The 22,971-nt window shown below is 43.5% G+C and overlaps 4 pseudogenes; 1 reads left to right on the top strand and 3 right to left on the bottom strand.

Annotated features, from left to right (window-relative positions):
* Positions 1-3,419: 3,419 nt before the first annotated feature.
* LOC134968280 (5S ribosomal RNA) lies at positions 3,420-3,538 on the bottom strand (annotated as a pseudogene).
* Positions 3,539-9,927: 6,389 nt separating this feature from the next.
* LOC134968279 (5S ribosomal RNA) lies at positions 9,928-10,046 on the bottom strand (annotated as a pseudogene).
* Positions 10,047-16,418: 6,372 nt separating this feature from the next.
* On the bottom strand, positions 16,419-16,537 carry LOC134968278 (5S ribosomal RNA; annotated as a pseudogene).
* Positions 16,538-18,507: 1,970 nt separating this feature from the next.
* Positions 18,508-18,626, top strand: LOC134968277 (5S ribosomal RNA; annotated as a pseudogene).
* The last annotated feature ends 4,345 nt before the right edge of the window (positions 18,627-22,971 follow it).

Below are 22,971 nucleotides of genomic sequence, written 5' to 3'. Positions count from 1 at the left end.
ATTTTTTTAAGTGCCATCCTGTCTGACACTGCAGTGCCACTCCTAGATGGGCCAGGTGTTTGTGCCAGCCACTTGGGTCACTTAGCTTAGTCATCCAGCAACCTCGGTGCAATTTTAGGACTAAAAATAATGGCCCTCATTCCGAGTTGTTCGCTCGTTATTTTTCTTCGCATCAGAGTGATTAGTCGCAAACTGCGCATGCGCAATGTTCGCAGTGCGTCTGCGCCAAGTAATTTTGCACAAAAGTTTGGTATTTTACTCACGGCTTAACAAAGATTTTTCATCATTCTGGTGATTGGAGTGTGATTGACAGGAAGTGGGTGTTTCTGGGCGGAAATTGGCCGTTTTGTGGGAGTGTGCGAAAAAACGCAGGCGTTTCGGGAAAAAACGCGGGAGTGGCTGGAGAAACGGGGGAGTGTCTGGACGAACGCTGGGTGTGTTTGTGACGTCAAACCAGGAACGAAAAGGACTGAACTGATCGCAGTGGCAGGGTAAGTCTCGAGCTACTCAGAAACTGCAAAGAAATTTCTATTCGCAATTCTGCTAATCTTTCGTTCGCAATTCTGCTATGCTAAGATTCACTCCCAGTATGCGGCGGCTTAGCGTGTGCATTTCTGCAAAAAGTAGCTAGCGAGCGAACAACTCGGAATGAGGGCCAATATTGTGAAGTGTGAGGTGTTCAGAAAAGACTGGAAATGAGTGGAAATTATGGTTATTGAGGTTAATAATACTATAGGATCAAAATTACCCCCAAATTCTATGATTTAAGCTGTTTTTGAGGGGTTTTTGAAAAAAACACCCGAATCCAAAACACACCCGAATCCGACAAAAATTTTCAGGGAGGTTTTGCCAAAATGCATCTGGATCAAAAACTCGGTCGCGGAACCGAATCCAAAACCAAAACACAAAAGCCGAAAAATATCCGGTGCACATCTCTACATACAACACTATAGTTAAATAATCAACTAGCTTGAACAATAAGTTCATGGAGGGGTGGTTCTTGGCAATGCTGCTAGATGTTCTATAAATGTAAGATCCACGGATGCTGTTAAGTTATATTATTTTCTTTATTTCATATGATTATGCTAAGTTCCTTTCTTCATATACCTTAGTATAACTTATCCTCCTGGATTTTCCTATGATCCTCTGTGCGGAAGTACTGCCACTTAGTATTTGTAGACTCAGGATAAAATTATATTTGAAATATACATGTCTCACTGGGAAGTGGTTACAATACCACTAGTCTGGATCCTGGACGTCACAATGCCGCCGCCGGAATCCCGACTAGCGGTGAAATACCGCCGCTGGAATCTACTGATCCCGTCTCACTCTGACAACTGTGGGTTAATGAATTTCAGTTGGGTTCCTGGTATTACATCCAAGGAGGATACAGAACAGTACAATCTAGCTCTAGAACAGGCTGTATTTTATTTGTCCCCTTTAAGATTAAATATAAACATGCCCTAGTTTCAAATATATTTACACTGAAAAGAAGGTAAACTAAAATCTCTTAAACAGACTGGCAAAACTTTGATGGAGAGCCAGGAACTAGTGCAGCATGCCAAAAAAGACTTTCATTACAATCTCTAAAATTAAAATTAAAATAGACAGTGACAGAGGCGGATTTAGACACCAATTTGGGGCCCCCTTTCTTCAAACAACCCATAGCACTATATTTTCATTCCTAATTTATGCCCCTTACATTATTGGTTGTTATTTCTCAGGGGTGTGTAATAATCTTAAAATACTGGACATGCAGGACACTGCATTATTATAAATTAAATGGGCTGCCTGTATTATTTACTGGCACTTTTGGGGTTATTCAGAGTTGATCGCAGCAGCAGATTTGTTAGCAGTTGGGCAAAACCATGGCCCTCATTCCGAAATGATCATAGCTGTGCTAGCACAGCTATGGATCATTCACACTGACATGCGGGGGGACGCCCAGCACAGGGTTAGTCCGCCCCGCATGTCAGTGCCGGCAACCCCCGCAGAAGTGCAAAGGCATCGCACAGCGGCGATGCCTTTGCACTTCCAGAGTAGCTCCCGACCAGCGCAGATTTAGCGCGCTGGCCGGGAGCTACTCATCGCTCCCCGGCCCGCAACAGCTGCGTATGACGTCACGCAGCTGCTGCGGGCCACTACCCGCGCGGTCCGGCCACGCCTGCTTTGGCCAGACCATGCCCAGAATCAGTTTAAGCAAGGGAAAGGGGAAGAGGACCACGCCCACAAAACAGCGGGCAAACGCCGCCGTTCCGCCCTATCCCGCCCAGCAACCGCCTCTTCCTGATTGACAGCCCCGCTACAGCTTTCGGCCGTCTGGCATGCGCAGGCGCACTACGGTGTTATTGCATGCGCAGTGGGTACCCATTTGCTAGGCTGTGATAAAAAGCAGCCGGCAAATCTGTCAGAATGGCCCCCATGTGCACTGCAGGTGTGCCAGATGTAACATGTATAACCCACCCAAATCTAACTCTCTCTGCACATGTTATATCTGCCCCCCTGCAGTGCACATGGGGGGTCGTTCCGACCCATTCGCACGCAGCGGTTCTTCGCTGTAGTACAAATGGGTTGGGACTGCGCCTGCACGGCGTGCACAATGCGCATGCACGTTGTTGCCCGGCGACAGTCATCGCCGGGCAGCAACCCCGCCAGTGGAAAAAGTGATTGCAGTGGCGATCGCAAGAAGACTGACAGACAGGAGGCGTTCCGGGGCATCAACTGACCATTTTCCAGGCGTGGTGAGGCAAACGCAGGAGTGTCCATGTGTTTGGTGGGTGGATGTCTGACGTCAATTCCAGGACCTTCATCGCTGGATCAGTCACACAGGGTAAGTAAGTCTGACCCTGGTCTTGTTTTGAATGTATTGGGGGTATACCGCACTGGAGAATGGTAAGGTATCTAATAGATATTGTTAGAACCAAAATACATAATACAACGAGAAAATCTGAGTTTTCTAATGTTATCTTGAGTTTGGTGGTGCACCCTGAGTCAGTGGTAAGACATACAACAAAAGGGAGAGAAGAAGACTCTTTTGTGGGTGCACTCTTGTATGTTTAAGAGGTCTCAGAAGAGACAATAAGTAAAGATTATAAATGAATTTTTAAATATAACTTTTATTAACAATAATTGATAAAATAGTAGAGTTTACTGTCAAAAATTGGAGGTAGGGGTGGGGGGAAGGGTGGGGGGGAGTTGGGGAATAGAAAGGGGGAACACAGAACGAATTAATTACAGTGTAAATACTGAATATTGTTCTGGAATGCCTGGGTGCGATAATAACAGCTGGAGACCCTGAAAATTGAAGCGTTTTTATTCTCTCATGAGCGATGATGAGGAGACAGATGGGATGATTAAAGATGGAATGAGCAAGATGAATCTGCTGTCAGTGTTAGACGCTGAGCAAAACCGTCCAGGAATTTCTACTAAACTGAGTATTCCTCGAGAGTCTCCCACTCGAGTACTGACCCAGCCCTACACTGCTTAGCTTCCAAGATCGGAAGGATTCGGGCGTTACCAGTGTGGTATGATAGTAGAAAAAATATTAGATATCGAGGGCTCGAGAATCACTGATGAGAGTTCACGAAAATGGAGAAATAAAAGAAAAGACAAGAGAATGAGTGGAGGAGGAAAATAGGGGATCTGCTGCCACCGTTAGACCGGGATAATTACCCCTGAATCAGTGGTGAGAGTCCTGAAGATAGTATAAAGTGAGGAAAAGGAAACGATACTGATAGGTAAAAAAAAAAAAAAAAAAAAAAAATTTTTGAGATTGGTTGATAGACAATGGGCTGCTTGATTGCAGGATGCTGATAGTACCTATGATAAAGGTACTAGGTGTGATAAAAAGCAATTTGTACACAATTAGCAGTCAAATAAATTGATTAGACCCATACATCACCATCAATTTGCTACTATCAGATTATTATAATTATACCAAAATGGTATCAGGTGGAAAAAGAAGGAGAAAATGAACAACAGTTTCTTATTTGTGTTCCGCTGTATGCAGAGCTGCAGAAATACTATATAATATGATTGCAAGATGCTGATAGTACCTATGATAAAGGTACTTGGTGTGATAAAGAGCAATTGTACACAATTAGCAGATAATTAAATTGATTGGAACCATGCATCACCATCAATTTGATGCTGACAGATTATTGCACATTGTACCAAAATGGTATCAGGTGAAAAGAGAAAGAGATAATGAACAACAGTTGATTATACAGAGCTGCAGCAATGCTATATAATACGCAGTATAGAGGATAGTGATAAATTGCTCAGCCAAATGATTAGATCAAAATGACTGAAAATAAAGGTTTAAACAGTATCCTATGTGGTATTAAGCCGCTAAATGCCGACTATCTGTAAAACGGGTACTTGCAAAAAACAGCTTGATGAATGCTATTATCAAATATAAATATGCAAAAAGATGCTGATATTGAGCAGATATTACCCGGAATTGTATGGAACGATCAGTCACTAATATGAGCAGGATACTTTCTGAGTGCGGAATGTCCGTGTCAAAGTCCAGGCAAATTGAAGATGCAGGATACACTGGTTCCCAGGAGCTGAGCAGTTCGTTTATAGCCGCACTGCCGATCAAAGTACCTGATGTATTGTGGAGACGTGGTCAGGTTGGCTGAGGAGAAGAGAGACACAATGTTCCTGGTCCCATCGCGGCAGTATCTAGCGGCGGCGGGTTGATGCAGCGGCTGCTGGGGAAAGAGCGGCTCGTGGTTCAGGATGTCCGGAATCAGCTGTCACACCCAGGCAGTGGGGATAGGGAACGGAAAACTAGTTTCACCCGTTCACCGGGCTTGATCACTTCCTGTTCCCAGAGGGGATAGTGCAGGCTTTATCTTGCAAGGGAGCTGGTCGTTGTCCAATCAAAAGGGAGGCGTGTCCTGTGTTTGTAAATTGCTGCACAGGTGGAACGGTTGTTCTGTTTAGTATTGGTTCCCTATTATGCTTGCAATTAGTGGCCCATTGCACAAAAGGAAAAAACAGAGAATATGTGTGAGAAATATACAAGGTTATTAGATAAAAAATGAGCATCTTGCTTATTATATAAGTGGGCATAGTGAAAAAATGGAAATAAAAATAAAAATAAATAAAAATAAAATGGGGAAAATTAGCAAAAAAGAATAAATGAATGAAAATAATAAAATTGAAGCTTTCACAAATTGTTTATGAACTATTTAGATGATAAGAATAGATTAAATTTAAGTATAATAAATGATAATTGCTGGAAAAATATGTTAGGACAGCATATCTTGTCTGGAGTTATAAACAAACACGTTGTAAACATTGCATGAGGATATTCATGAATATGTTAATTTGGATTAATAATGCAAGTGACGTCGATGGAAGTGGTGGGAATGATTGTGAGAAAGGATGGTATGGAAAGGATGGGGAGTGAGGTGGAAAGGAATGGGGGGGATGGAGTGGGGGGGGGGAAAGGCGGGGGAGAGAGGGGGAAGGGGGGAGGGGGTTTAAGATTGTGGGGTGTTGGGGTGTTGGGATATGGGGTGTTGGGATATGGTTGGGGTGTTGTGGTTTGCAGTGTGGTGGGAATGTGTGTGTGGTGTCGAAGGTGATGATCTTGTGTGGGCGAGAAGTATAATGATATGGTGAGATGAGGAAGGGGAGTAGAGATGTAAGGGATAGGAGTGGGTTGACAATGGGAGTGCTGTGTGGAAACGTGTTAGTAGGTTGTGAAATATGTCGGAATTTGCTGGGTCACTGTAATGGGATGGATGTGAGGTGCATGTGAATGGACTGCGGATGTGATGGTGCCGAGTATGTGGTGGAGGTGGGCGTGAAAGTGCTGATGAAAGAAGGGTGAATGTGATGTGTTATGAATAGGGGTGTACTGGATGAGAGTGTACTGAGGGGTGTAAGGGAAGGAAGCGAGGACACTTGATGGGTGCTATATAGAAAGTAGGTTACAGAAATGCACTGTAATTGATGTATTCATTCAGACCCAATGGTTTGAGACAACCTAACCTGAAAGTCCATTCACTTTCCTTCTTAATAAGTTCTTTGCTTAAGTCACCACCGCGTATGCCTAGATGGACCCTATCTAGGCCAAAGGCGCGCATATCACTTGGTGAGTCATGATGTGCAGCATGGTAGTGTCTGGCTACTGATGTTAGTTTTTTGCCTTTTTGAAGATCTGACGATGAGTTGCGAATGGAGCCCATATGTTCTAAAATCCTAGTTTTGAATTTTCTAGTCGTCATGCCTACATATCGTTGATTGCAAGGACAGGTTAGACAATAGACTACTCCTTGTGTGTCGCAGTTGAAGAAGTGTTGTATGGAAATATCCTTGCCATGTCTGTCCTTGACACAGTCAGTTATCTGTATCTGTGGGCAAGCCTTACATTGCCCACATGGAAAGGATCCCTTAGGGAGTTTGGATTTGGTCATTTCACGTGAAAAATGGCTCTGAACCAACGTGTCTTTGATGTTCTTGGATCTCCTCCAACTGATTTGTAAAGTGGGATCCAATAAAGGTGATAACTCTGGATCCAGATGTAGGACAGGTAGATGTTTCTGAATGGCCTTTTTTAGTAGACGCCATTCGGGACAGAAGGTCCCTACAAATCGAATCTTGGTGTCAGCCTTTTGTTCTTGGAGTTTGTCCTGGAAGATCAGGGATTCCCTGTTGGTTTTTGAAATAGATTGTTGAGCTCTCTTCAGAGAGCGTTTACTGTATCCCCGAGCTTGTAACCTGGTCATAAGTTCTCTGCTTTTCTGTTTGAACACCTTCTCCTCTGTGCAGTTGCGTCTAAGACGAAGAAATTCCCCTTTTGGGATGTTTTCAATAGTAGGTGGGAAATGTGAGCTTGTTTGGTGCAATATACTGTTTGTGGCTGTATCCTTACGAAAGAGTTCTGTAGCCAAAGTCCCACTTGTTGTCTTGTAGATATTCAAGTCCAAAAAAGATATCTTGTCTCTGCTGATTGAGTGAGTGAGAAAAATGTTCAAATCGTTTACATTGAGGATGTTAATGAAGTCCAACAGGAGTTTCTCATCTCCTTCCCAGATCACAAAGATATCATCAATATATCTCAGCCAATTGATGATATGTTTTGTGTAGATATGATTATCATCGTTGAAGACTATTGTTTGTTCCCACCAGCCGAGGAACAGGTTGGCATATGTGGGTGCACAGGCTGCACCCATTGCTGTTCCCCGAATTTGCTGAAAAAATTGGTCACCAAAGGTGAAATAATTTTTATTGAGAACAAAACTCAACATTTCACATAGGAAATCATGAAATACATTTTTTTCTTCCATATCCAGGAAGAATTTGGTGGCTTGTATTCCTTGTGAGTGTGAAATACTGCTATACAGGGCTTCCACATCTAAGGTGACTAGGATACAGTTCTCATTTAGACATATGTCATGTATTTTCCTTAGGAGATCAGAAGTGTCCTTAAGGTAGGAGGGTAATGTCATGACATGGTCTCTGAGATGTAAATCCAGAAATTTGCTTGGGGTTTCCAAGAGTCCCCCATTCCCTGACACTATGGGTCTCCCAGGTGGTTTGTTGATATTCTTGTGTATTTTTGGCAATAAGTAAAAGGTAGGAACCCTGGGATTCGAGACCTCAAGGTATTTAGCCTCTTGTTGTGTGATAGCTCCAGTGGCAAATGCCTCTGTAATCATGTGCATGTATTGCTTGTGGAATTTTATTGTGGGATTAAGTGGCAATCTGATATAACAGGATGTGTCCAACAGTTGTCTCCGTGCTTCCTCTTCATACATTGCGATGGGCCATATGACAATGTTACCACCCTTATCCGAGGGTTTGATAACGGTGTCAGTCCATGTTTTAATCTCTTTAAGAGCTTGTCTCTCTCTGTATTTGAGATTTTTGGTGAGACATCTTTTGCGAGAATTGGTCTGGATCTCGTCAAATTCTTTGGAGACTAGATCCAAAAAGACCCTGATTTCTGGGCTGTTGGTGTCAGGAGGGAAAAAGGTGGACTTCAGTTTGCATGTGGGTCTTATTTTTCGTGAAGCAGGGATGTCCGAGGCTGATTCCATATGCAGCTCCTCCAGTATTTGGATAGCTGTATAATCTTCTTCGGTCAGTGGTGTTATTGATACACTAGGATCCTCCAAAGGTCCTGAATGGCTGGATAGTGAAGTCATAATACTTGAGTCAACAGAGGATTTAGCAAAAAAAAATTTTAATAATAATTTGCGGCCGAAGAGTCTGAGATCCTTCTCCCACAGAAACCTATCAAAGGGTGATGTGGGTGAAAAAGATAGACCCTTGCTAAGAACCTCTAATTGATCTTCCGTAATGATTTTGGTACTGAGGTTGATAATTTGTAATTTGTCGGTAGTTGTCACTTCCTGGTTGTCCGTACCGGATAGTGAGATGTTCTTGGGGTGGTCCAATCTCGCTTGTTTCTGTCTGTGTTTCGTCCCCCCCCTTCTTGTCGGCCTTGTGGCTTGCTTCTGCCTCTGGTATGTTGGCCTCTCCCTAAAAAAGGGTCCTCACTTTTGTTGTATCTATGGGTGTGGGTACTTCCTTCAGGATGTTCCGTGGCGGAGTCTTCACTGTATGATGATTCTAATTCCGAAGAGCTCGGATCTTCTCTAGGTGGTCCTCCTCTAGGACGTGGAGTGGGAGAATGCCAACGAAAGATTTTTCCTAGGGAGAAGTCGTTTTTGTCTCGTAGGAATTTGGTGCGTTTCCTTTCTATAATATTGGTTTCATATATATCCAGATCTTTCTTGTATTTTTCAAATGTGTTTTGGAAAGATAGGTCTTTCTCCCAGGTTTCTAAGTTTTGACCCAATTCTTCGATATTTTTTTCTACTTGATCTAATATCAGATTGTCATGTTTGATCAAGATTAGAATTAGTTCATTAGAACATTTTAATAGGCTGTTTTCCCATTCAGTTTTAAGGTTGTCTGTGGCCAAAGGGAAGGAGGGGAAGATACGTGGTCGTAAGCCTCTGGGTGATAATTTATTTTTGTGGTAGTTTTCTAATGTAGTGATATCCCAGGTGAGCCTAATCCTTTTTTGAAGGTTTTTCTGTAATTTTGATAAATCAGATTTCCAGTCTTTGGGAGTGCTGGGATTGTGGAAGGTATCTGAAAAAATATCTCCAAATTCCTCTACGTTTCTACGTTTGGATGTTAGTTCAGTTTTTAATGAAAATGCTGTCATTGCCTTGAATATAACAATATACAGTGGGGGGAAAAAATGAAAAGAGGAAAGGGAATGTTGTTATAACAGAAGCGACTACTATACAAAAGGAAAGAGATCCTATAGCAAGGTATATAAATCCGTGCAAGGTATGGAAAACTGAGTCTTAGCTCAGTGTACTGAATACATGAATGTATTGGGGGTATACCGCACTGGAGAATGGTAAGGTATCTAATAGATATTGTTAGAACCAAAATACATAATACAACGAGAAAATCTGAGTTTTCTAATGTTATCTTGAGTTTGGTGGTGCACCCTGAGTCAGTGGTAAGACATACAACAAAAGGGAGAGAAGAAGACTCTTTTGTGGGTGCACTCTTGTATGTTTAAGAGGTCTCAGAAGAGACAATAAGTAAAGATTATAAATGAATTTTTAAATATAACTTTTATTAACAATAATTGATAAAATAGTAGAGTTTACTGTCAAAAATTGGAGGTAGGGGTGGGGGGAAGGGTGGGGGGGAGTTGGGGAATAGAAAGGGGGAACACAGAACGAATTAATTACAGTGTAAATACTGAATATTGTTCTGGAATGCCTGGGTGCGATAATAACAGCTGGAGACCCTGAAAATTGAAGCGTTTTTATTCTCTCATGAGCGATGATGAGGAGACAGATGGGATGATTAAAGATGGAATGAGCAAGATGAATCTGCTGTCAGTGTTAGACGCTGAGCAAAACCGTCCAGGAATTTCTACTAAACTGAGTATTCCTCGAGAGTCTCCCACTCGAGTACTGACCCAGCCCTACACTGCTTAGCTTCCAAGATCGGAAGGATTCGGGCGTTACCAGTGTGGTATGATAGTAGAAAAAATATTAGATATCGAGGGCTCGAGAATCACTGATGAGAGTTCACGAAAATGGAGAAATAAAAGAAAAGACAAGAGAATGAGTGGAGGAGGAAAATAGGGGATCTGCTGCCACCGTTAGACCGGGATAATTACCCCTGAATCAGTGGTGAGAGTCCTGAAGATAGTATAAAGTGAGGAAAAGGAAACGATACTGATAGGTAAAAAAAAAAAAATTTTGAGATTGGTTGATAGACAATGGGCTGCTTGATTGCAGGATGCTGATAGTACCTATGATAAAGGTACTAGGTGTGATAAAAAGCAATTTGTACACAATTAGCAGTCAAATAAATTGATTAGACCCATACATCACCATCAATTTGCTACTATCAGATTATTATAATTATACCAAAATGGTATCAGGTGGAAAAAGAAGGAGAAAATGAACAACAGTTTCTTATTTGTGTTCCGCTGTATGCAGAGCTGCAGAAATACTATATAATATGATTGCAAGATGCTGATAGTACCTATGATAAAGGTACTTGGTGTGATAAAGAGCAATTGTACACAATTAGCAGATAATTAAATTGATTGGAACCATGCATCACCATCAATTTGATGCTGACAGATTATTGCACATTGTACCAAAATGGCATCAGGTGAAAAGAGAAAGAGATAATGAACAACAGTTGATTATACAGAGCTGCAGCAATGCTATATAATACGCAGTATAGAGGATAGTGATAAATTGCTCAGCCAAATGATTAGATCAAAATGACTGAAAATAAAGGTTTAAACAGTATCCTATGTGGTATTAAGCCGCTAAATGCCGACTATCTGTAAAACGGGTACTTGCAAAAAACAGCTTGATGAATGCTATTATCAAATATAAATATGCAAAAAGATGCTGATATTGAGCAGATATTACCCGGAATTGTATGGAACGATCAGTCACTAATATGAGCAGGATACTTTCTGAGTGCGGAATGTCCGTGTCAAAGTCCAGGCAAATTGAAGATGCAGGATACACTGGTTCCCAGGAGCTGAGCAGTTCGTTTATAGCCGCACTGCCGATCAAAGTACCTGATGTATTGTGGAGACGTGGTCAGGTTGGCTGAGGAGAAGAGAGACACAATGTTCCTGGTCCCATCGCGGCAGTATCTAGCGGCGGCGGGTTGATGCAGCGGCTGCTGGGGAAAGAGCGGCTCGTGGTTCAGGATGTCCGGAATCAGCTGTCACACCCAGGCAGTGGGGATAGGGAACGGAAAACTAGTTTCACCCGTTCACCGGGCTTGATCACTTCCTGTTCCCAGAGGGGATAGTGCAGGCTTTATCTTGCAAGGGAGCTGGTCGTTGTCCAATCAAAAGGGAGGCGTGTCCTGTGTTTGTAAATTGCTGCACAGGTGGAACGGTTGTTCTGTTTAGTATTGGTTCCCTATTATGCTTGCAATTAGTGGCCCATTGCACAAAAGGAAAAAACAGAGAATATGTGTGAGAAATATACAAGGTTATTAGATAAAAAATGAGCATCTTGCTTATTATATAAGTGGGCATAGTGAAAAAATGGAAATAAAAATAAAAATAAATAAAAATAAAATGGGGAAAATTAGCAAAAAAGAATAAATGAATGAAAATAATAAAATTAAAGCTTTCACAAATTGTTTATGAAATATTTAGATGATAAGAATAGATTAAATTTAAGTATAATAAATGATAATTGCTGGAAAAATATGTTAGGACAGCATATCTTGTCTGGAGTTATAAACAAACACGTTGTAAACATTGCATGAGGATATTCATGAATATGTTAATTTGGATTAATAATGCAAGTGACGTCGATGGAAGTGGTGGGAATGATTGTGAGAAAGGATGGTATGGAAAGGATGGGGAGTGAGGTGGAAAGGAATGGGGGGGATGGAGTGGGGGGGGGGGAAAGGCGGGGGAGAGAGGGGGAAGGGGGGAGGGGGTTTAAGATTGTGGGGTGTTGGGGTGTTGGGATATGGGGTGTTGGGATATAGTTGGGGTGTTGTGGTTTGCAGTGTGGTGGGAATGTGTGTGTGGTGTCGAAGGTGATGATCTTGTGTGGGCGAGAAGTATAATGATATGGTGAGATGAGGAAGGGGAGTAGAGATGTAAGGGATAGGAGTGGGTTGACAATGGGAGTGCTGTGTGGAAACGTGTTAGTAGGTTGTGAAATATGTCGGAATTTGCTGGGTCACTGTAATGGGATGGATGTGAGGTGCATGTGAATGGACTGCGGATGTGATGGTGCCGAGTATGAGGTGGGCGTGAAAGTGCTGATGAAAGAAGGGTGAATGTGATGTGTTATGAATAGGGGTGTACTGGATGAGAGTGTACTGAGGGGTGTAAGGGAAGGAAGCGAGGACACTTGATGGGTGCTATATAGAAAGTAGGTTACAGAAATGCACTGTAATTGATGTATTCATTCAGACCCAATGGTTTGAGACAACCTAACCTGAAAGTCCATTCACTTTCCTTCTTAATAAGTTCTTTGCTTAAGTCACCACCGCGTATGCCTAGATGGACCCTATCTAGGCCAAAGGCGCGCATATCACTTGGTGAGTCATGATGTGCAGCATGGTAGTGTCTGGCTACTGATGTTAGTTTTTTGCCTTTTTGAAGATCTGACGATGAGTTGCGAATGGAGCCCATATGTTCTAAAATCCTAGTTTTGAATTTTCTAGTCGTCATGCCTACATATCGTTGATTGCAAGGACAGGTTAGACAATAGACTACTCCTTGTGTGTCGCAGTTGAAGAAGTGTTGTATGGAAATATCCTTGCCATGTCTGTCCTTGACACAGTCAGTTATCTGTATCTGTGGGCAAGCCTTACATTGCCCACATGGAAAGGATCCCTTAGGGAGTTTGGATTTGGTCATTTCACGTGAAAAATGGCTCTGAACCAACGTGTCTTTGATGTTCTTGGATCTCCTCCAACTGATTTGTAAAGTGGGATCCAATAAAGGTGATAACTCTGGATCCAGATGTAGGACAGGTAGATGTTTCTGAATGGCCTTTTTTAGTAGACGCCATTCGGGACAGAAGGTCCCTACAAATCGAATCTTGGTGTCAGCCTTTTGTTCTTGGAGTTTGTCCTGGAAGATCAGGGATTCCCTGTTGGTTTTTGAAATAGATTGTTGAGCTCTCTTCAGAGAGCGTTTACTGTATCCCCGAGCTTGTAACCTGGTCATAAGTTCTCTGCTTTTCTGTTTGAACACCTTCTCCTCTGTGCAGTTGCGTCTAAGACGAAGAAATTCCCCTTTTGGGATGTTTTCAATAGTAGGTGGGAAATGTGAGCTTGTTTGGTGCAATATACTGTTTGTGGCTGTATCCTTACGAAAGAGTTCTGTAGCCAAAGTCCCACTTGTTGTCTTGTAGATATTCAAGTCCAAAAAAGATATCTTGTCTCTGCTGATTGAGTGAGTGAGAAAAATGTTCAAATCGTTTACATTGAGGATGTTAATGAAGTCCAACAGGAGTTTCTCATCTCCTTCCCAGATCACAAAGATATCATCAATATATCTCAGCCAATTGATGATATGTTTTGTGTAGATATGATTATCATCGTTGAAGACTATTGTTTGTTCCCACCAGCCGAGGAACAGGTTGGCATATGTGGGTGCACAGGCTGCACCCATTGCTGTTCCCCGAATTTGCTGAAAAAATTGGTCACCAAAGGTGAAATAATTTTTATTGAGAACAAAACTCAACATTTCACATAGGAAATCATGAAATACATTTTTTTCTTCCATATCCAGGAAGAATTTGGTGGCTTGTATTCCTTGTGAGTGTGAAATACTGCTATACAGGGCTTCCACATCTAAGGTGACTAGGATACAGTTCTCATTTAGACATATGTCATGTATTTTCCTTAGGAGATCAGAAGTGTCCTTAAGGTAGGAGGGTAATGTCATGACATGGTCTCTGAGATGTAAATCCAGAAATTTGCTTGGGGTTTCCAAGAGTCCCCCATTCCCTGACACTATGGGTCTCCCAGGTGGTTTGTTGATATTCTTGTGTATTTTTGGCAATAAGTAAAAGGTAGGAACCCTGGGATTCGAGACCTCAAGGTATTTAGCCTCTTGTTGTGTGATAGCTCCAGTGGCAAATGCCTCTGTAATCATGTGCATGTATTGCTTGTGGAATTTTATTGTGGGATTAAGTGGCAATCTGATATAACAGGATGTGTCCAACAGTTGTCTCCGTGCTTCCTCTTCATACATTGCAATGGGCCATATGACAATGTTACCACCCTTATCCGAGGGTTTGATAACGGTGTCAGTCCATGTTTTAATCTCTTTAAGAGCTTGTCTCTCTCTGTATTTGAGATTTTTGGTGAGACATCTTTTGCGAGAATTGGTCTGGATCTCGTCAAATTCTTTGGAGACTAGATCCAAAAAGACCCTGATTTCTGGGCTGTTGGTGTCAGGAGGGAAAAAGGTGGACTTCAGTTTGCATGTGGGTCTTATTTTTCGTGAAGCAGGGATGTCCGAGGCTGATTCCATATGCAGCTCCTCCAGTATTTGGATAGCTGTATAATCTTCTTCGGTCAGTGGTGTTATTGATACACTAGGATCCTCCAAAGGTCCTGAATGGCTGGATAGTGAAGTCATAATACTTGAGTCAACAGAGGATTTAGCAAAAAAAATTTTTAATAATAATTTGCGGCCGAAGAGTCTGAGATCCTTCTCCCACAGAAACCTATCAAAGGGTGATGTGGGTGAAAAAGATAGACCCTTGCTAAGAACCTCTAATTGATCTTCCGTAATGATTTTGGTACTGAGGTTGATAATTTGTAATTTGTCGGTAGTTGTCACTTCCTGGTTGTCCGTACCGGATAGTGAGATGTTCTTGGGGTGGTCCAATCTCGCTTGTTTCTGTCTGTGTTTCGTCCCCCCCCTTCTTGTCGGCCTTGTGGCTTGCTTCTGCCTCTGGTATGTTGGCCTCTCCCTAAAAAAGGGTCCTCACTTTTGTTGTATCTATGGGTGTGGGTACTTCCTTCAGGATGTTCCGTGGCGGAGTCTTCACTGTATGATGATTCTAATTCCGAAGAGCTCGGATCTTCTCTAGGTGGTCCTCCTCTAGGACGTGGAGTGGGAGAATGCCAACGAAAGATTTTTCCTAGGGAGAAGTCGTTTTTGTCTCGTAGGAATTTGGTGCGTTTCCTTTCTATAATATTGGTTTCATATATATCCAGATCTTTCTTGTATTTTTCAAATGTGTTTTGGAAAGATAGGTCTTTCTCCCAGGTTTCTAAGTTTTGACCCAATTCTTCGATATTTTTTTCTACTTGATCTAATATCAGATTGTCATGTTTGATCAAGATTAGAATTAGTTCATTAGAACATTTTAATAGGCTGTTTTCCCATTCAGTTTTAAGGTTGTCTGTGGCCAAAGGGAAGGAGGGGAAGATACGTGGTCGTAAGCCTCTGGGTGATAATTTATTTTTGTGGTAGTTTTCTAATGTAGTGATATCCCAGGTGAGCCTAATCCTTTTTTGAAGGTTTTTCTGTAATTTTGATAAATCAGATTTCCAGTCTTTGGGAGTGCTGGGATTGTGGAAGGTATCTGAAAAAATATCTCCAAATTCCTCTACGTTTCTACGTTTGGATGTTAGTTCAGTTTTTAATGAAAATGCTGTCATTGCCTTGAATATAACAATATACAGTGGGGGGAAAAAATGAAAAGAGGAAAGGGAATGTTGTTATAACAGAAGCGACTACTATACAAAAGGAAAGAGATCCTATAGCAAGGTATATAAATCCGTGCAAGGTATGGAAAACTGAGTCTTAGCTCAGTGTACTGAATACATGAATGTATTGGGGGTATACCGCACTGGAGAATGGTAAGGTATCTAATAGATATTGTTAGAACCAAAATACATAATACAACGAGAAAATCTGAGTTTTCTAATGTTATCTTGAGTTTGGTGGTGCACCCTGAGTCAGTGGTAAGACATACAACAAAAGGGAGAGAAGAAGACTCTTTTGTGGGTGCACTCTTGTATGTTTAAGAGGTCTCAGAAGAGACAATAAGTAAAGATTATAAATGAATTTTTAAATATAACTTTTATTAACAATAATTGATAAAATAGTAGAGTTTACTGTCAAAAATTGGAGGTAGGGGTGGGGGGAAGGGTGGGGGGGAGTTGGGGAATAGAAAGGGGGAACACAGAACGAATTAATTACAGTGTAAATACTGAATATTGTTCTGGAATGCCTGGGTGCGATAATAACAGCTGGAGACCCTGAAAATTGAAGCGTTTTTATTCTCTCATGAGCGATGATGAGGAGACAGATGGGATGATTAAAGATGGAATGAGCAAGATGAATCTGCTGTCAGTGTTAGACGCTGAGCAAAACCGTCCAGGAATTTCTACTAAACTGAGTATTCCTCGAGAGTCTCCCACTCGAGTACTGACCCAGCCCTACACTGCTTAGCTTCCAAGATCGGAAGGATTCGGGCGTTACCAGTGTGGTATGATAGTAGAAAAAATATTAGATATCGAGGGCTCGAGAATCACTGATGAGAGTTCACGAAAATGGAGAAATAAAAGAAAAGACAAGAGAATGAGTGGAGGAGGAAAATAGGGGATCTGCTGCCACCGTTAGACCGGGATAATTACCCCTGAATCAGTGGTGAGAGTCCTGAAGATAGTATAAAGTGAGGAAAAGGAAACGATACTGATAGGTAAAAAAAAAAAAATTTTGAGATTGGTTGATAGACAATGGGCTGCTTGATTGCAGGATGCTGATAGTACCTATGATAAAGGTACTAGGTGTGATAAAAAGCAATTTGTACACAATTAGCAGTCAAATAAATTGATTAGACCCATACATCACCATCAATTTGCTACTATCAGATTATTATAATTATACCAAAATGGTATCAGGTGGAAAAAGAAGGAGAAAATGAACAACAGTTTCTTATTTGTGTTCCGCTGTATGCAGAGCTGCAGAAATACTATATAATATGATTGCAAGATGCTGATAGTACCTATGATAAAGGTACTTGGTGTGATAAAGAGCAATTGTACACAATTAGCAGATAATTAAATTGATTGGAACCATGCATCACCATCAATTTGATGCTGACAGATTATTGCACATTGTACCAAAATGGTATCAGGTGAAAAGAGAAAGAGATAATGAACAACAGTTGATTATACAGAGCTGCAGCAATGCTATATAATACGCAGTATAGAGGATAGTGATAAATTGCTCAGCCAAATGATTAGATCAAAATGACTGAAAATAAAGGTTTAAACAGTATCCTATGTGGTATTAAGCCGCTAAATGCCGACTATCTGTAAAACGGGTACTTGCAAAAAACAGCTTGATGAATGCTATTATCAAATATAAATATGCAAAAAGATGCTGATATTGAGCAGATATTACCCGGAATTGTATGGAACGATCAGGCTATAAACGAACTGCTCAGCTCCTGGGAACCAGTGTATCCTGCATCTTCAATTTGCCTGGACTTTGACACGGACATTCCGCACTCAGAAAGTATCCTGCTCATATTAGTGACTGATCGTTCCATACAATTCCGGGTAATATCTGCTCAATATCAGCATCTTTTTGCATATTTATATTTGATAATAGCATTCATCAAGCTGTTTTTTGCAAGTACCCATTTTACAGATAGTCGGCATTTAGCGGCTTAATACCACATAGGATACTGTTTAAACCTTTATTTTCAGTCATTTTGATCTAATCATTTGGCTGAGCAATTTATCACTATCCTCTATACTGCGTATTATATAGCATTGCTGCAGCTCTGTATAATCAACTGTTGTTCATTATCTCTTTCTCTTTTCACCTGATACCATTTTGGTACAATGTGCAATAATCTGTCAGCATCAAATTGATGGTGATGCATGGTTCCAATCAATTTAATTATCTGCTAATTGTGTACAATTGCTCTTTATCACACCAAGTACCTTTATCATAGGTACTATCAGCATCTTGCAATCATATTATATAGTATTTCTGCAGCTCTGCATACAGCGGAACACAAATAAGAAACTGTTGTTCATTTTCTCCTTCTTTTTCCACCTGATACCATTTTGGTATAATTATAATAATCTGATAGTAGCAAATTGATGGTGATGTATGGGTCTAATCAATTTATTTGACTGCTAATTGTGTACAAATTGCTTTTTATCACACCTAGTACCTTTATCATAGGTACTATCAGCATCCTGCAATCAAGCAGCCCATTGTCTATCAACCAATCTCAAAATTTTTTTTTTTTTACCTATCAGTATCGTTTCCTTTTCCTCACTTTATACTATCTTCAGGACTCTCACCACTGATTCAGGGGTAATTATCCCGGTCTAACGGTGGCAGCAGATCCCCTATTTTCCTCCTCCACTCATTCTCTTGTCTTTTCTTTTATTTCTCCATTTTCGTGAACTCTCATCAGTGATTCTCGAGCCCTCGATATCTAATATTTTTTCTACTATCATACCACACTGGTAACGCCCGAATCCTTCCGATCTTGGAAGCTAAGCAGTGTAGGGCTGGGTCAGTACTCGAGTGGGAGACTCTCGAGGAATACTCAGTTTAGTAGAAATTCCTGGACGGTTTTGCTCAGCGTCTAACACTGACAGCAGATTCATCTTGCTCATTCCATCTTTAATCATCCCATCTGTCTCCTCATCATCGCTCATGAGAGAATAAAAACGCTTCAATTTTCAGGGTCTCCAGCTGTTATTATCGCACCCAGGCATTCCAGAACAATATTCAGTATTTACACTGTAATTAATTCGTTCTGTGTTCCCCCTTTCTATTCCCCAACTCCCCCCCACCCTTCCCCCCACCCCTACCTCCAATTTTTGACAGTAAACTCTACTATTTTATCAATTATTGTTAATAAAAGTTATATTTAAAAATTCATTTATAATCTTTACTTATTGTCTCTTCTGAGACCTCTTAAACATACAAGAGTGCACCCACAAAAGAGTCTTCTTCTCTCCCTTTTGTTCCTGGTCTTGTTTTGCAGGAAAAAATTTTTGCATAGCAGGGCTGCACAAGCGATCGCAGCCCTGCTATGCTAAAATACACTCCCCCATAGGCGGCGGCAAGTTGATCGCACAAGCAGCAAAATGTTACTACGTGCGATCAACTCGGAGGACCCCCATGGTTTTGCCCAACTGCTAACAAATTTGCTGCTGCGATCAACTCTGAATTCGTGACAGAGGCTGCAGTGCTGGAACCTTGCAGAGCTGGGATGTTATCTCACTAGGACAGGCTTTATCTTCTGTTATCAGCCCTGTGCAGCCCCCGATTGTAGCAGGCAGGTAGACAGTCCTCAGCCCAGTCAGTTTATGCCACCCCCACCCCTTGTCATACTTTCCCACTCTCCCCTCACTAGGTATGGTATGGGCGAGAGGGGCAATGCGCTGTGAGGCGGAAAAATCTCTGCAGGCACCCGCCGGGCCATGCAACACTACCGACCGCCAGCGCCGCCATTTACTGTAGCTGGATGGGGAAGGTTCTCTCCTCTGGTGGACCGGAAGGCCACCTCACCTCCTCCTAAATTGGGATGGCCAGTACCTGCCTTCTGCCAGCTCTGCCCGAGGAGAGGAGCGCCGACTCCCTCCCTCTCTCGCTGATGAAACTAAATTGTAGCCGAGCCGAGCGGACAGATGGTTGGTTTGTGTGCAGCTGACGGGTGGACGGCAGCTCCGCTCTGGCTGCCAGCTGTGATCAGAGCACTCAGCTCAGCTCCGATCGCGCTGCAGCACAGACAATAGGGGCAGAGAAAGCTGCAGTTAAGTGCTCGCAGCATTATACAAGGCAGCCAAGTACTAATGAGTCGGCCTGACTCATTTAGTACGCTCACGCTGTCAGGCCGGTGGTTCTTAATTAGTGAGGAGGTGAGTTGGCCATCCGGTCCACCAAAGGAGAGGACCTTTCCCCTTCCCCATCCTGCCCCGGGTATAATTTGTATCTCTGTGCTTCGCTGCGGGCTGACCTGTCTCTCCCCTCTCTATACACGCAAGCCGGGGAGAGGGGTTGGGGGTCCAACTTCTATCCTGGAACAAACCCCCCCCCCCCCCCGAGTGCCGCGATTCGTGGGCATTTAGGGGGCAGAGCTTAATGCCATGAAAAGCCTGCCCCCATCATAGACCTGTGGCTGTGTGCTGTTGTTGGTAACTGTCTAATGCTGGCTCCCATCTCCCCCCCCTCTTCTCTCTCTGACCTTGCCTTTCTCTCTTTCTCTCCATAATACTCTCTCTATCTTGCTCTTCTCTCTCTATTCTGACACTCTCTCTTGCTTCTCTCTCCCCTCTCATCACACCTTCCTGAATCAGCCTCCTTGCCACTGCCTATCCTCTTCTCCTTCCCAGAGCCGTAACTAGGTGTGTGCCAATGGTGCCTTGCCCAAAGCGCAAATGCACTGAGTGCGCACCATCGAGCATAACACCCACATGACCGCAGATTCACTGTTTTAGGCGGCGCCGCCTGCGTCCAGCTGAAGCCACTGCCGCCCACACGACTGTGTCCTGCTGTTGAAGCTGCCACCCACCCGTGTCCCAGTGAAGCCGCCCGCCTGTGTACAGCTTAAGCCTCTGGTGCTGCTGAAGTCCCGGCAGCGCTGCGGCTGAGTTCTGTGAAGTGGACAGAAGTATTCAGGAGCCGGCAACAGCACGTAAGTGCCTACACAGACATTATACTACACTATACTACACTACACTATATTACACTACACTTCACAACACTATATTACACTACACTATACTACAGTATATTACACTACACTTCACTACAGTACACTTCACTACACTCTAAGGGGGGGGGGGTGTAAGGGAGAATCTGCCTGCCGTACTGTGTTAAAAGGGGACTCTGCCTGCCATAAGGTGTTAAAGGGGGACCTATCCTGCCGTACCATGTAAAAGGTGGACTCTGCCTGCCGTAACGTGTAAAAGGTGGACTCTGCCTGCTTTAATGTGTAAAAGGGGATGCTGTCTGCCGTAACGTGTAAAAAGGGGACGCTGTCTGCCATAATCTGTAAAAAAGGAGACGCTGTCTGCCGTAATGTGTAAAAAAGGGGGCGCTGTCTGCCGTAATGTGTAAAAAGGGAACGCTGTCTGCCGTAATGTGTAAAAAAGGGGACGCTGTTTGCCTTAATGTGTAAAAAAGGGGACTCTGTCTGCCGTAATGTGCAAAAAGGAGGCGCTGTCTGCTGTAATGTGTAAAAAGGGGATGCTGTCTGCCATAATGTGTAAGAAGGGGACTCTACCTGGTGTAGTGGCGCTACTGTGCAGAGTAATTTGAATAATGGAGAATACCGTGCACCATTATATGATTTGGTATTATTTTGTGGCCACACCCCTTTCCCGTGAAGCCACGCCCCTATATTATTTGCACGCGCCTACGACGCGCACTGCCGCCAGTTTACGTTAAGCGGGGGTGATGCCGTTGCTTGCACTCAGCGCTGCGGCTGAGTTCTGTGAAGTGGACAGGAGGAGTCAGGAGCTGGCAACAGCACGTAAGTGCCCACATGGACACTATACTACACTATACTACACTACACTACACTACACTATATTACACTACACTTCACTACAATATATTAAACTACACTTCGCTACAGTACACTACACTACACTACAGTATATTACACTACACTTCAGTACAGTACACTACATAGGCCCGGCGCTGACCGCTCAGCAAGGTCCTGCAAAGCAGGGAGGCGCTGGGTCAGAGAGGCGCTCTCCCCGCTCTGCGACCTTGCTCCGATGTGCGCTGTTGATGCCGGCTGCCAGCGCCTGTCACTCTGACAGGCATCTGCGCCGCCAGCAGCATGAACAGCGGCTACCCTCTCCCTGCCTCCTCACTGATGGAGCCGTACTGTCCCGTCTGTTGCCACGGCTGCCGCTGCTGAAAGCACCTGCAACACTATAGGGAGCAGCGGCAGCCGGCAGCATGAAGTGATGTGCTGCAGATATATGATATGCGCCGTCCACCTGCCCAGGAAGGCCACCGCACGCAGGGATGATTGGGGGGGTGTACCCAGAACCCCCCCAGGCCTGGCCCTATGCATACGCCGCGAGACTGATGAGGGCGCGCTGCGCTGCAGTCAGTAGTCTCCCACTAATCTCCCAGCAGCCAGACTCCACGCCTGCCCTATACCGCTGCCGGACCCTGCTGCCTCCTCTCCCCTGGCACACTGCTGTGAGAGAAGTAAGTTTGGGTTAGAGGAGCCGGGCTATGAGCATGGGAGAGGAGAGGTGGAAGGTGAATGTCAGGTCCCCCGGTCAGGCTGGCATCACAGGTCACAGAGTCACTGATTGGCGCTAACTCTGTCTCTGAGCGACATTACCGCTCTCGGCTTGCTCCACTCTGTCCCGCTGCAGCAGCAATGTCCCGTTGTACAGCTAGGAGCGGTGGCTGGCTGACCCATTACCCTATGCACAAACACATAAGGGCAGAGTGGGAGAAGGGACCTTCTGATGTCACTAGGGGAGGAGACATGTCACCAGGTGGAGGAGCTACAGCCGAACTGACTGCCCGAAAAGTACCTTTGCGGGCTTGCTTCGCTCACCACGCTTCGGGCTTGGTAATAGTTGGTGGCGTGGATAGTAGAGGAACTATCCCGCTGGCCTAGCTCCTCCCCCTTGTGTCATGGCTCCTCCCCCTGACGTAAAAGGTCCCTTAGGCCACTTGAATCTAGCATCAACCATAAGGGCTGTTACGCCATTGTGTTACGAGTTGGTTTGTAATAGATCAGCGTGCCACCATTTCCATTTGCTGCTACATGTCCCCGCAGATAGCAGATACCTTGCTGGTATCTGCGGAGGGCACCCAGAGAGAGAGATCCACTGAGCGCTCGACCTAGATACTTACATAAAAATATACAGACAAACTCATACAGAACCCCCCCTGAAATTTAGTCATGTGAGTTTACAACA

Source organism: Pseudophryne corroboree, chromosome 10 (assembly GCF_028390025.1).
Source record: "Pseudophryne corroboree isolate aPseCor3 chromosome 10, aPseCor3.hap2, whole genome shotgun sequence".
NCBI classification, from domain to species: Eukaryota; Metazoa; Chordata; class Amphibia; order Anura; family Myobatrachidae; genus Pseudophryne; species Pseudophryne corroboree.
Note: the sequence above shows the minus strand (reverse complement) of the source record. Positions and strands in the feature narration are given on the sequence as shown.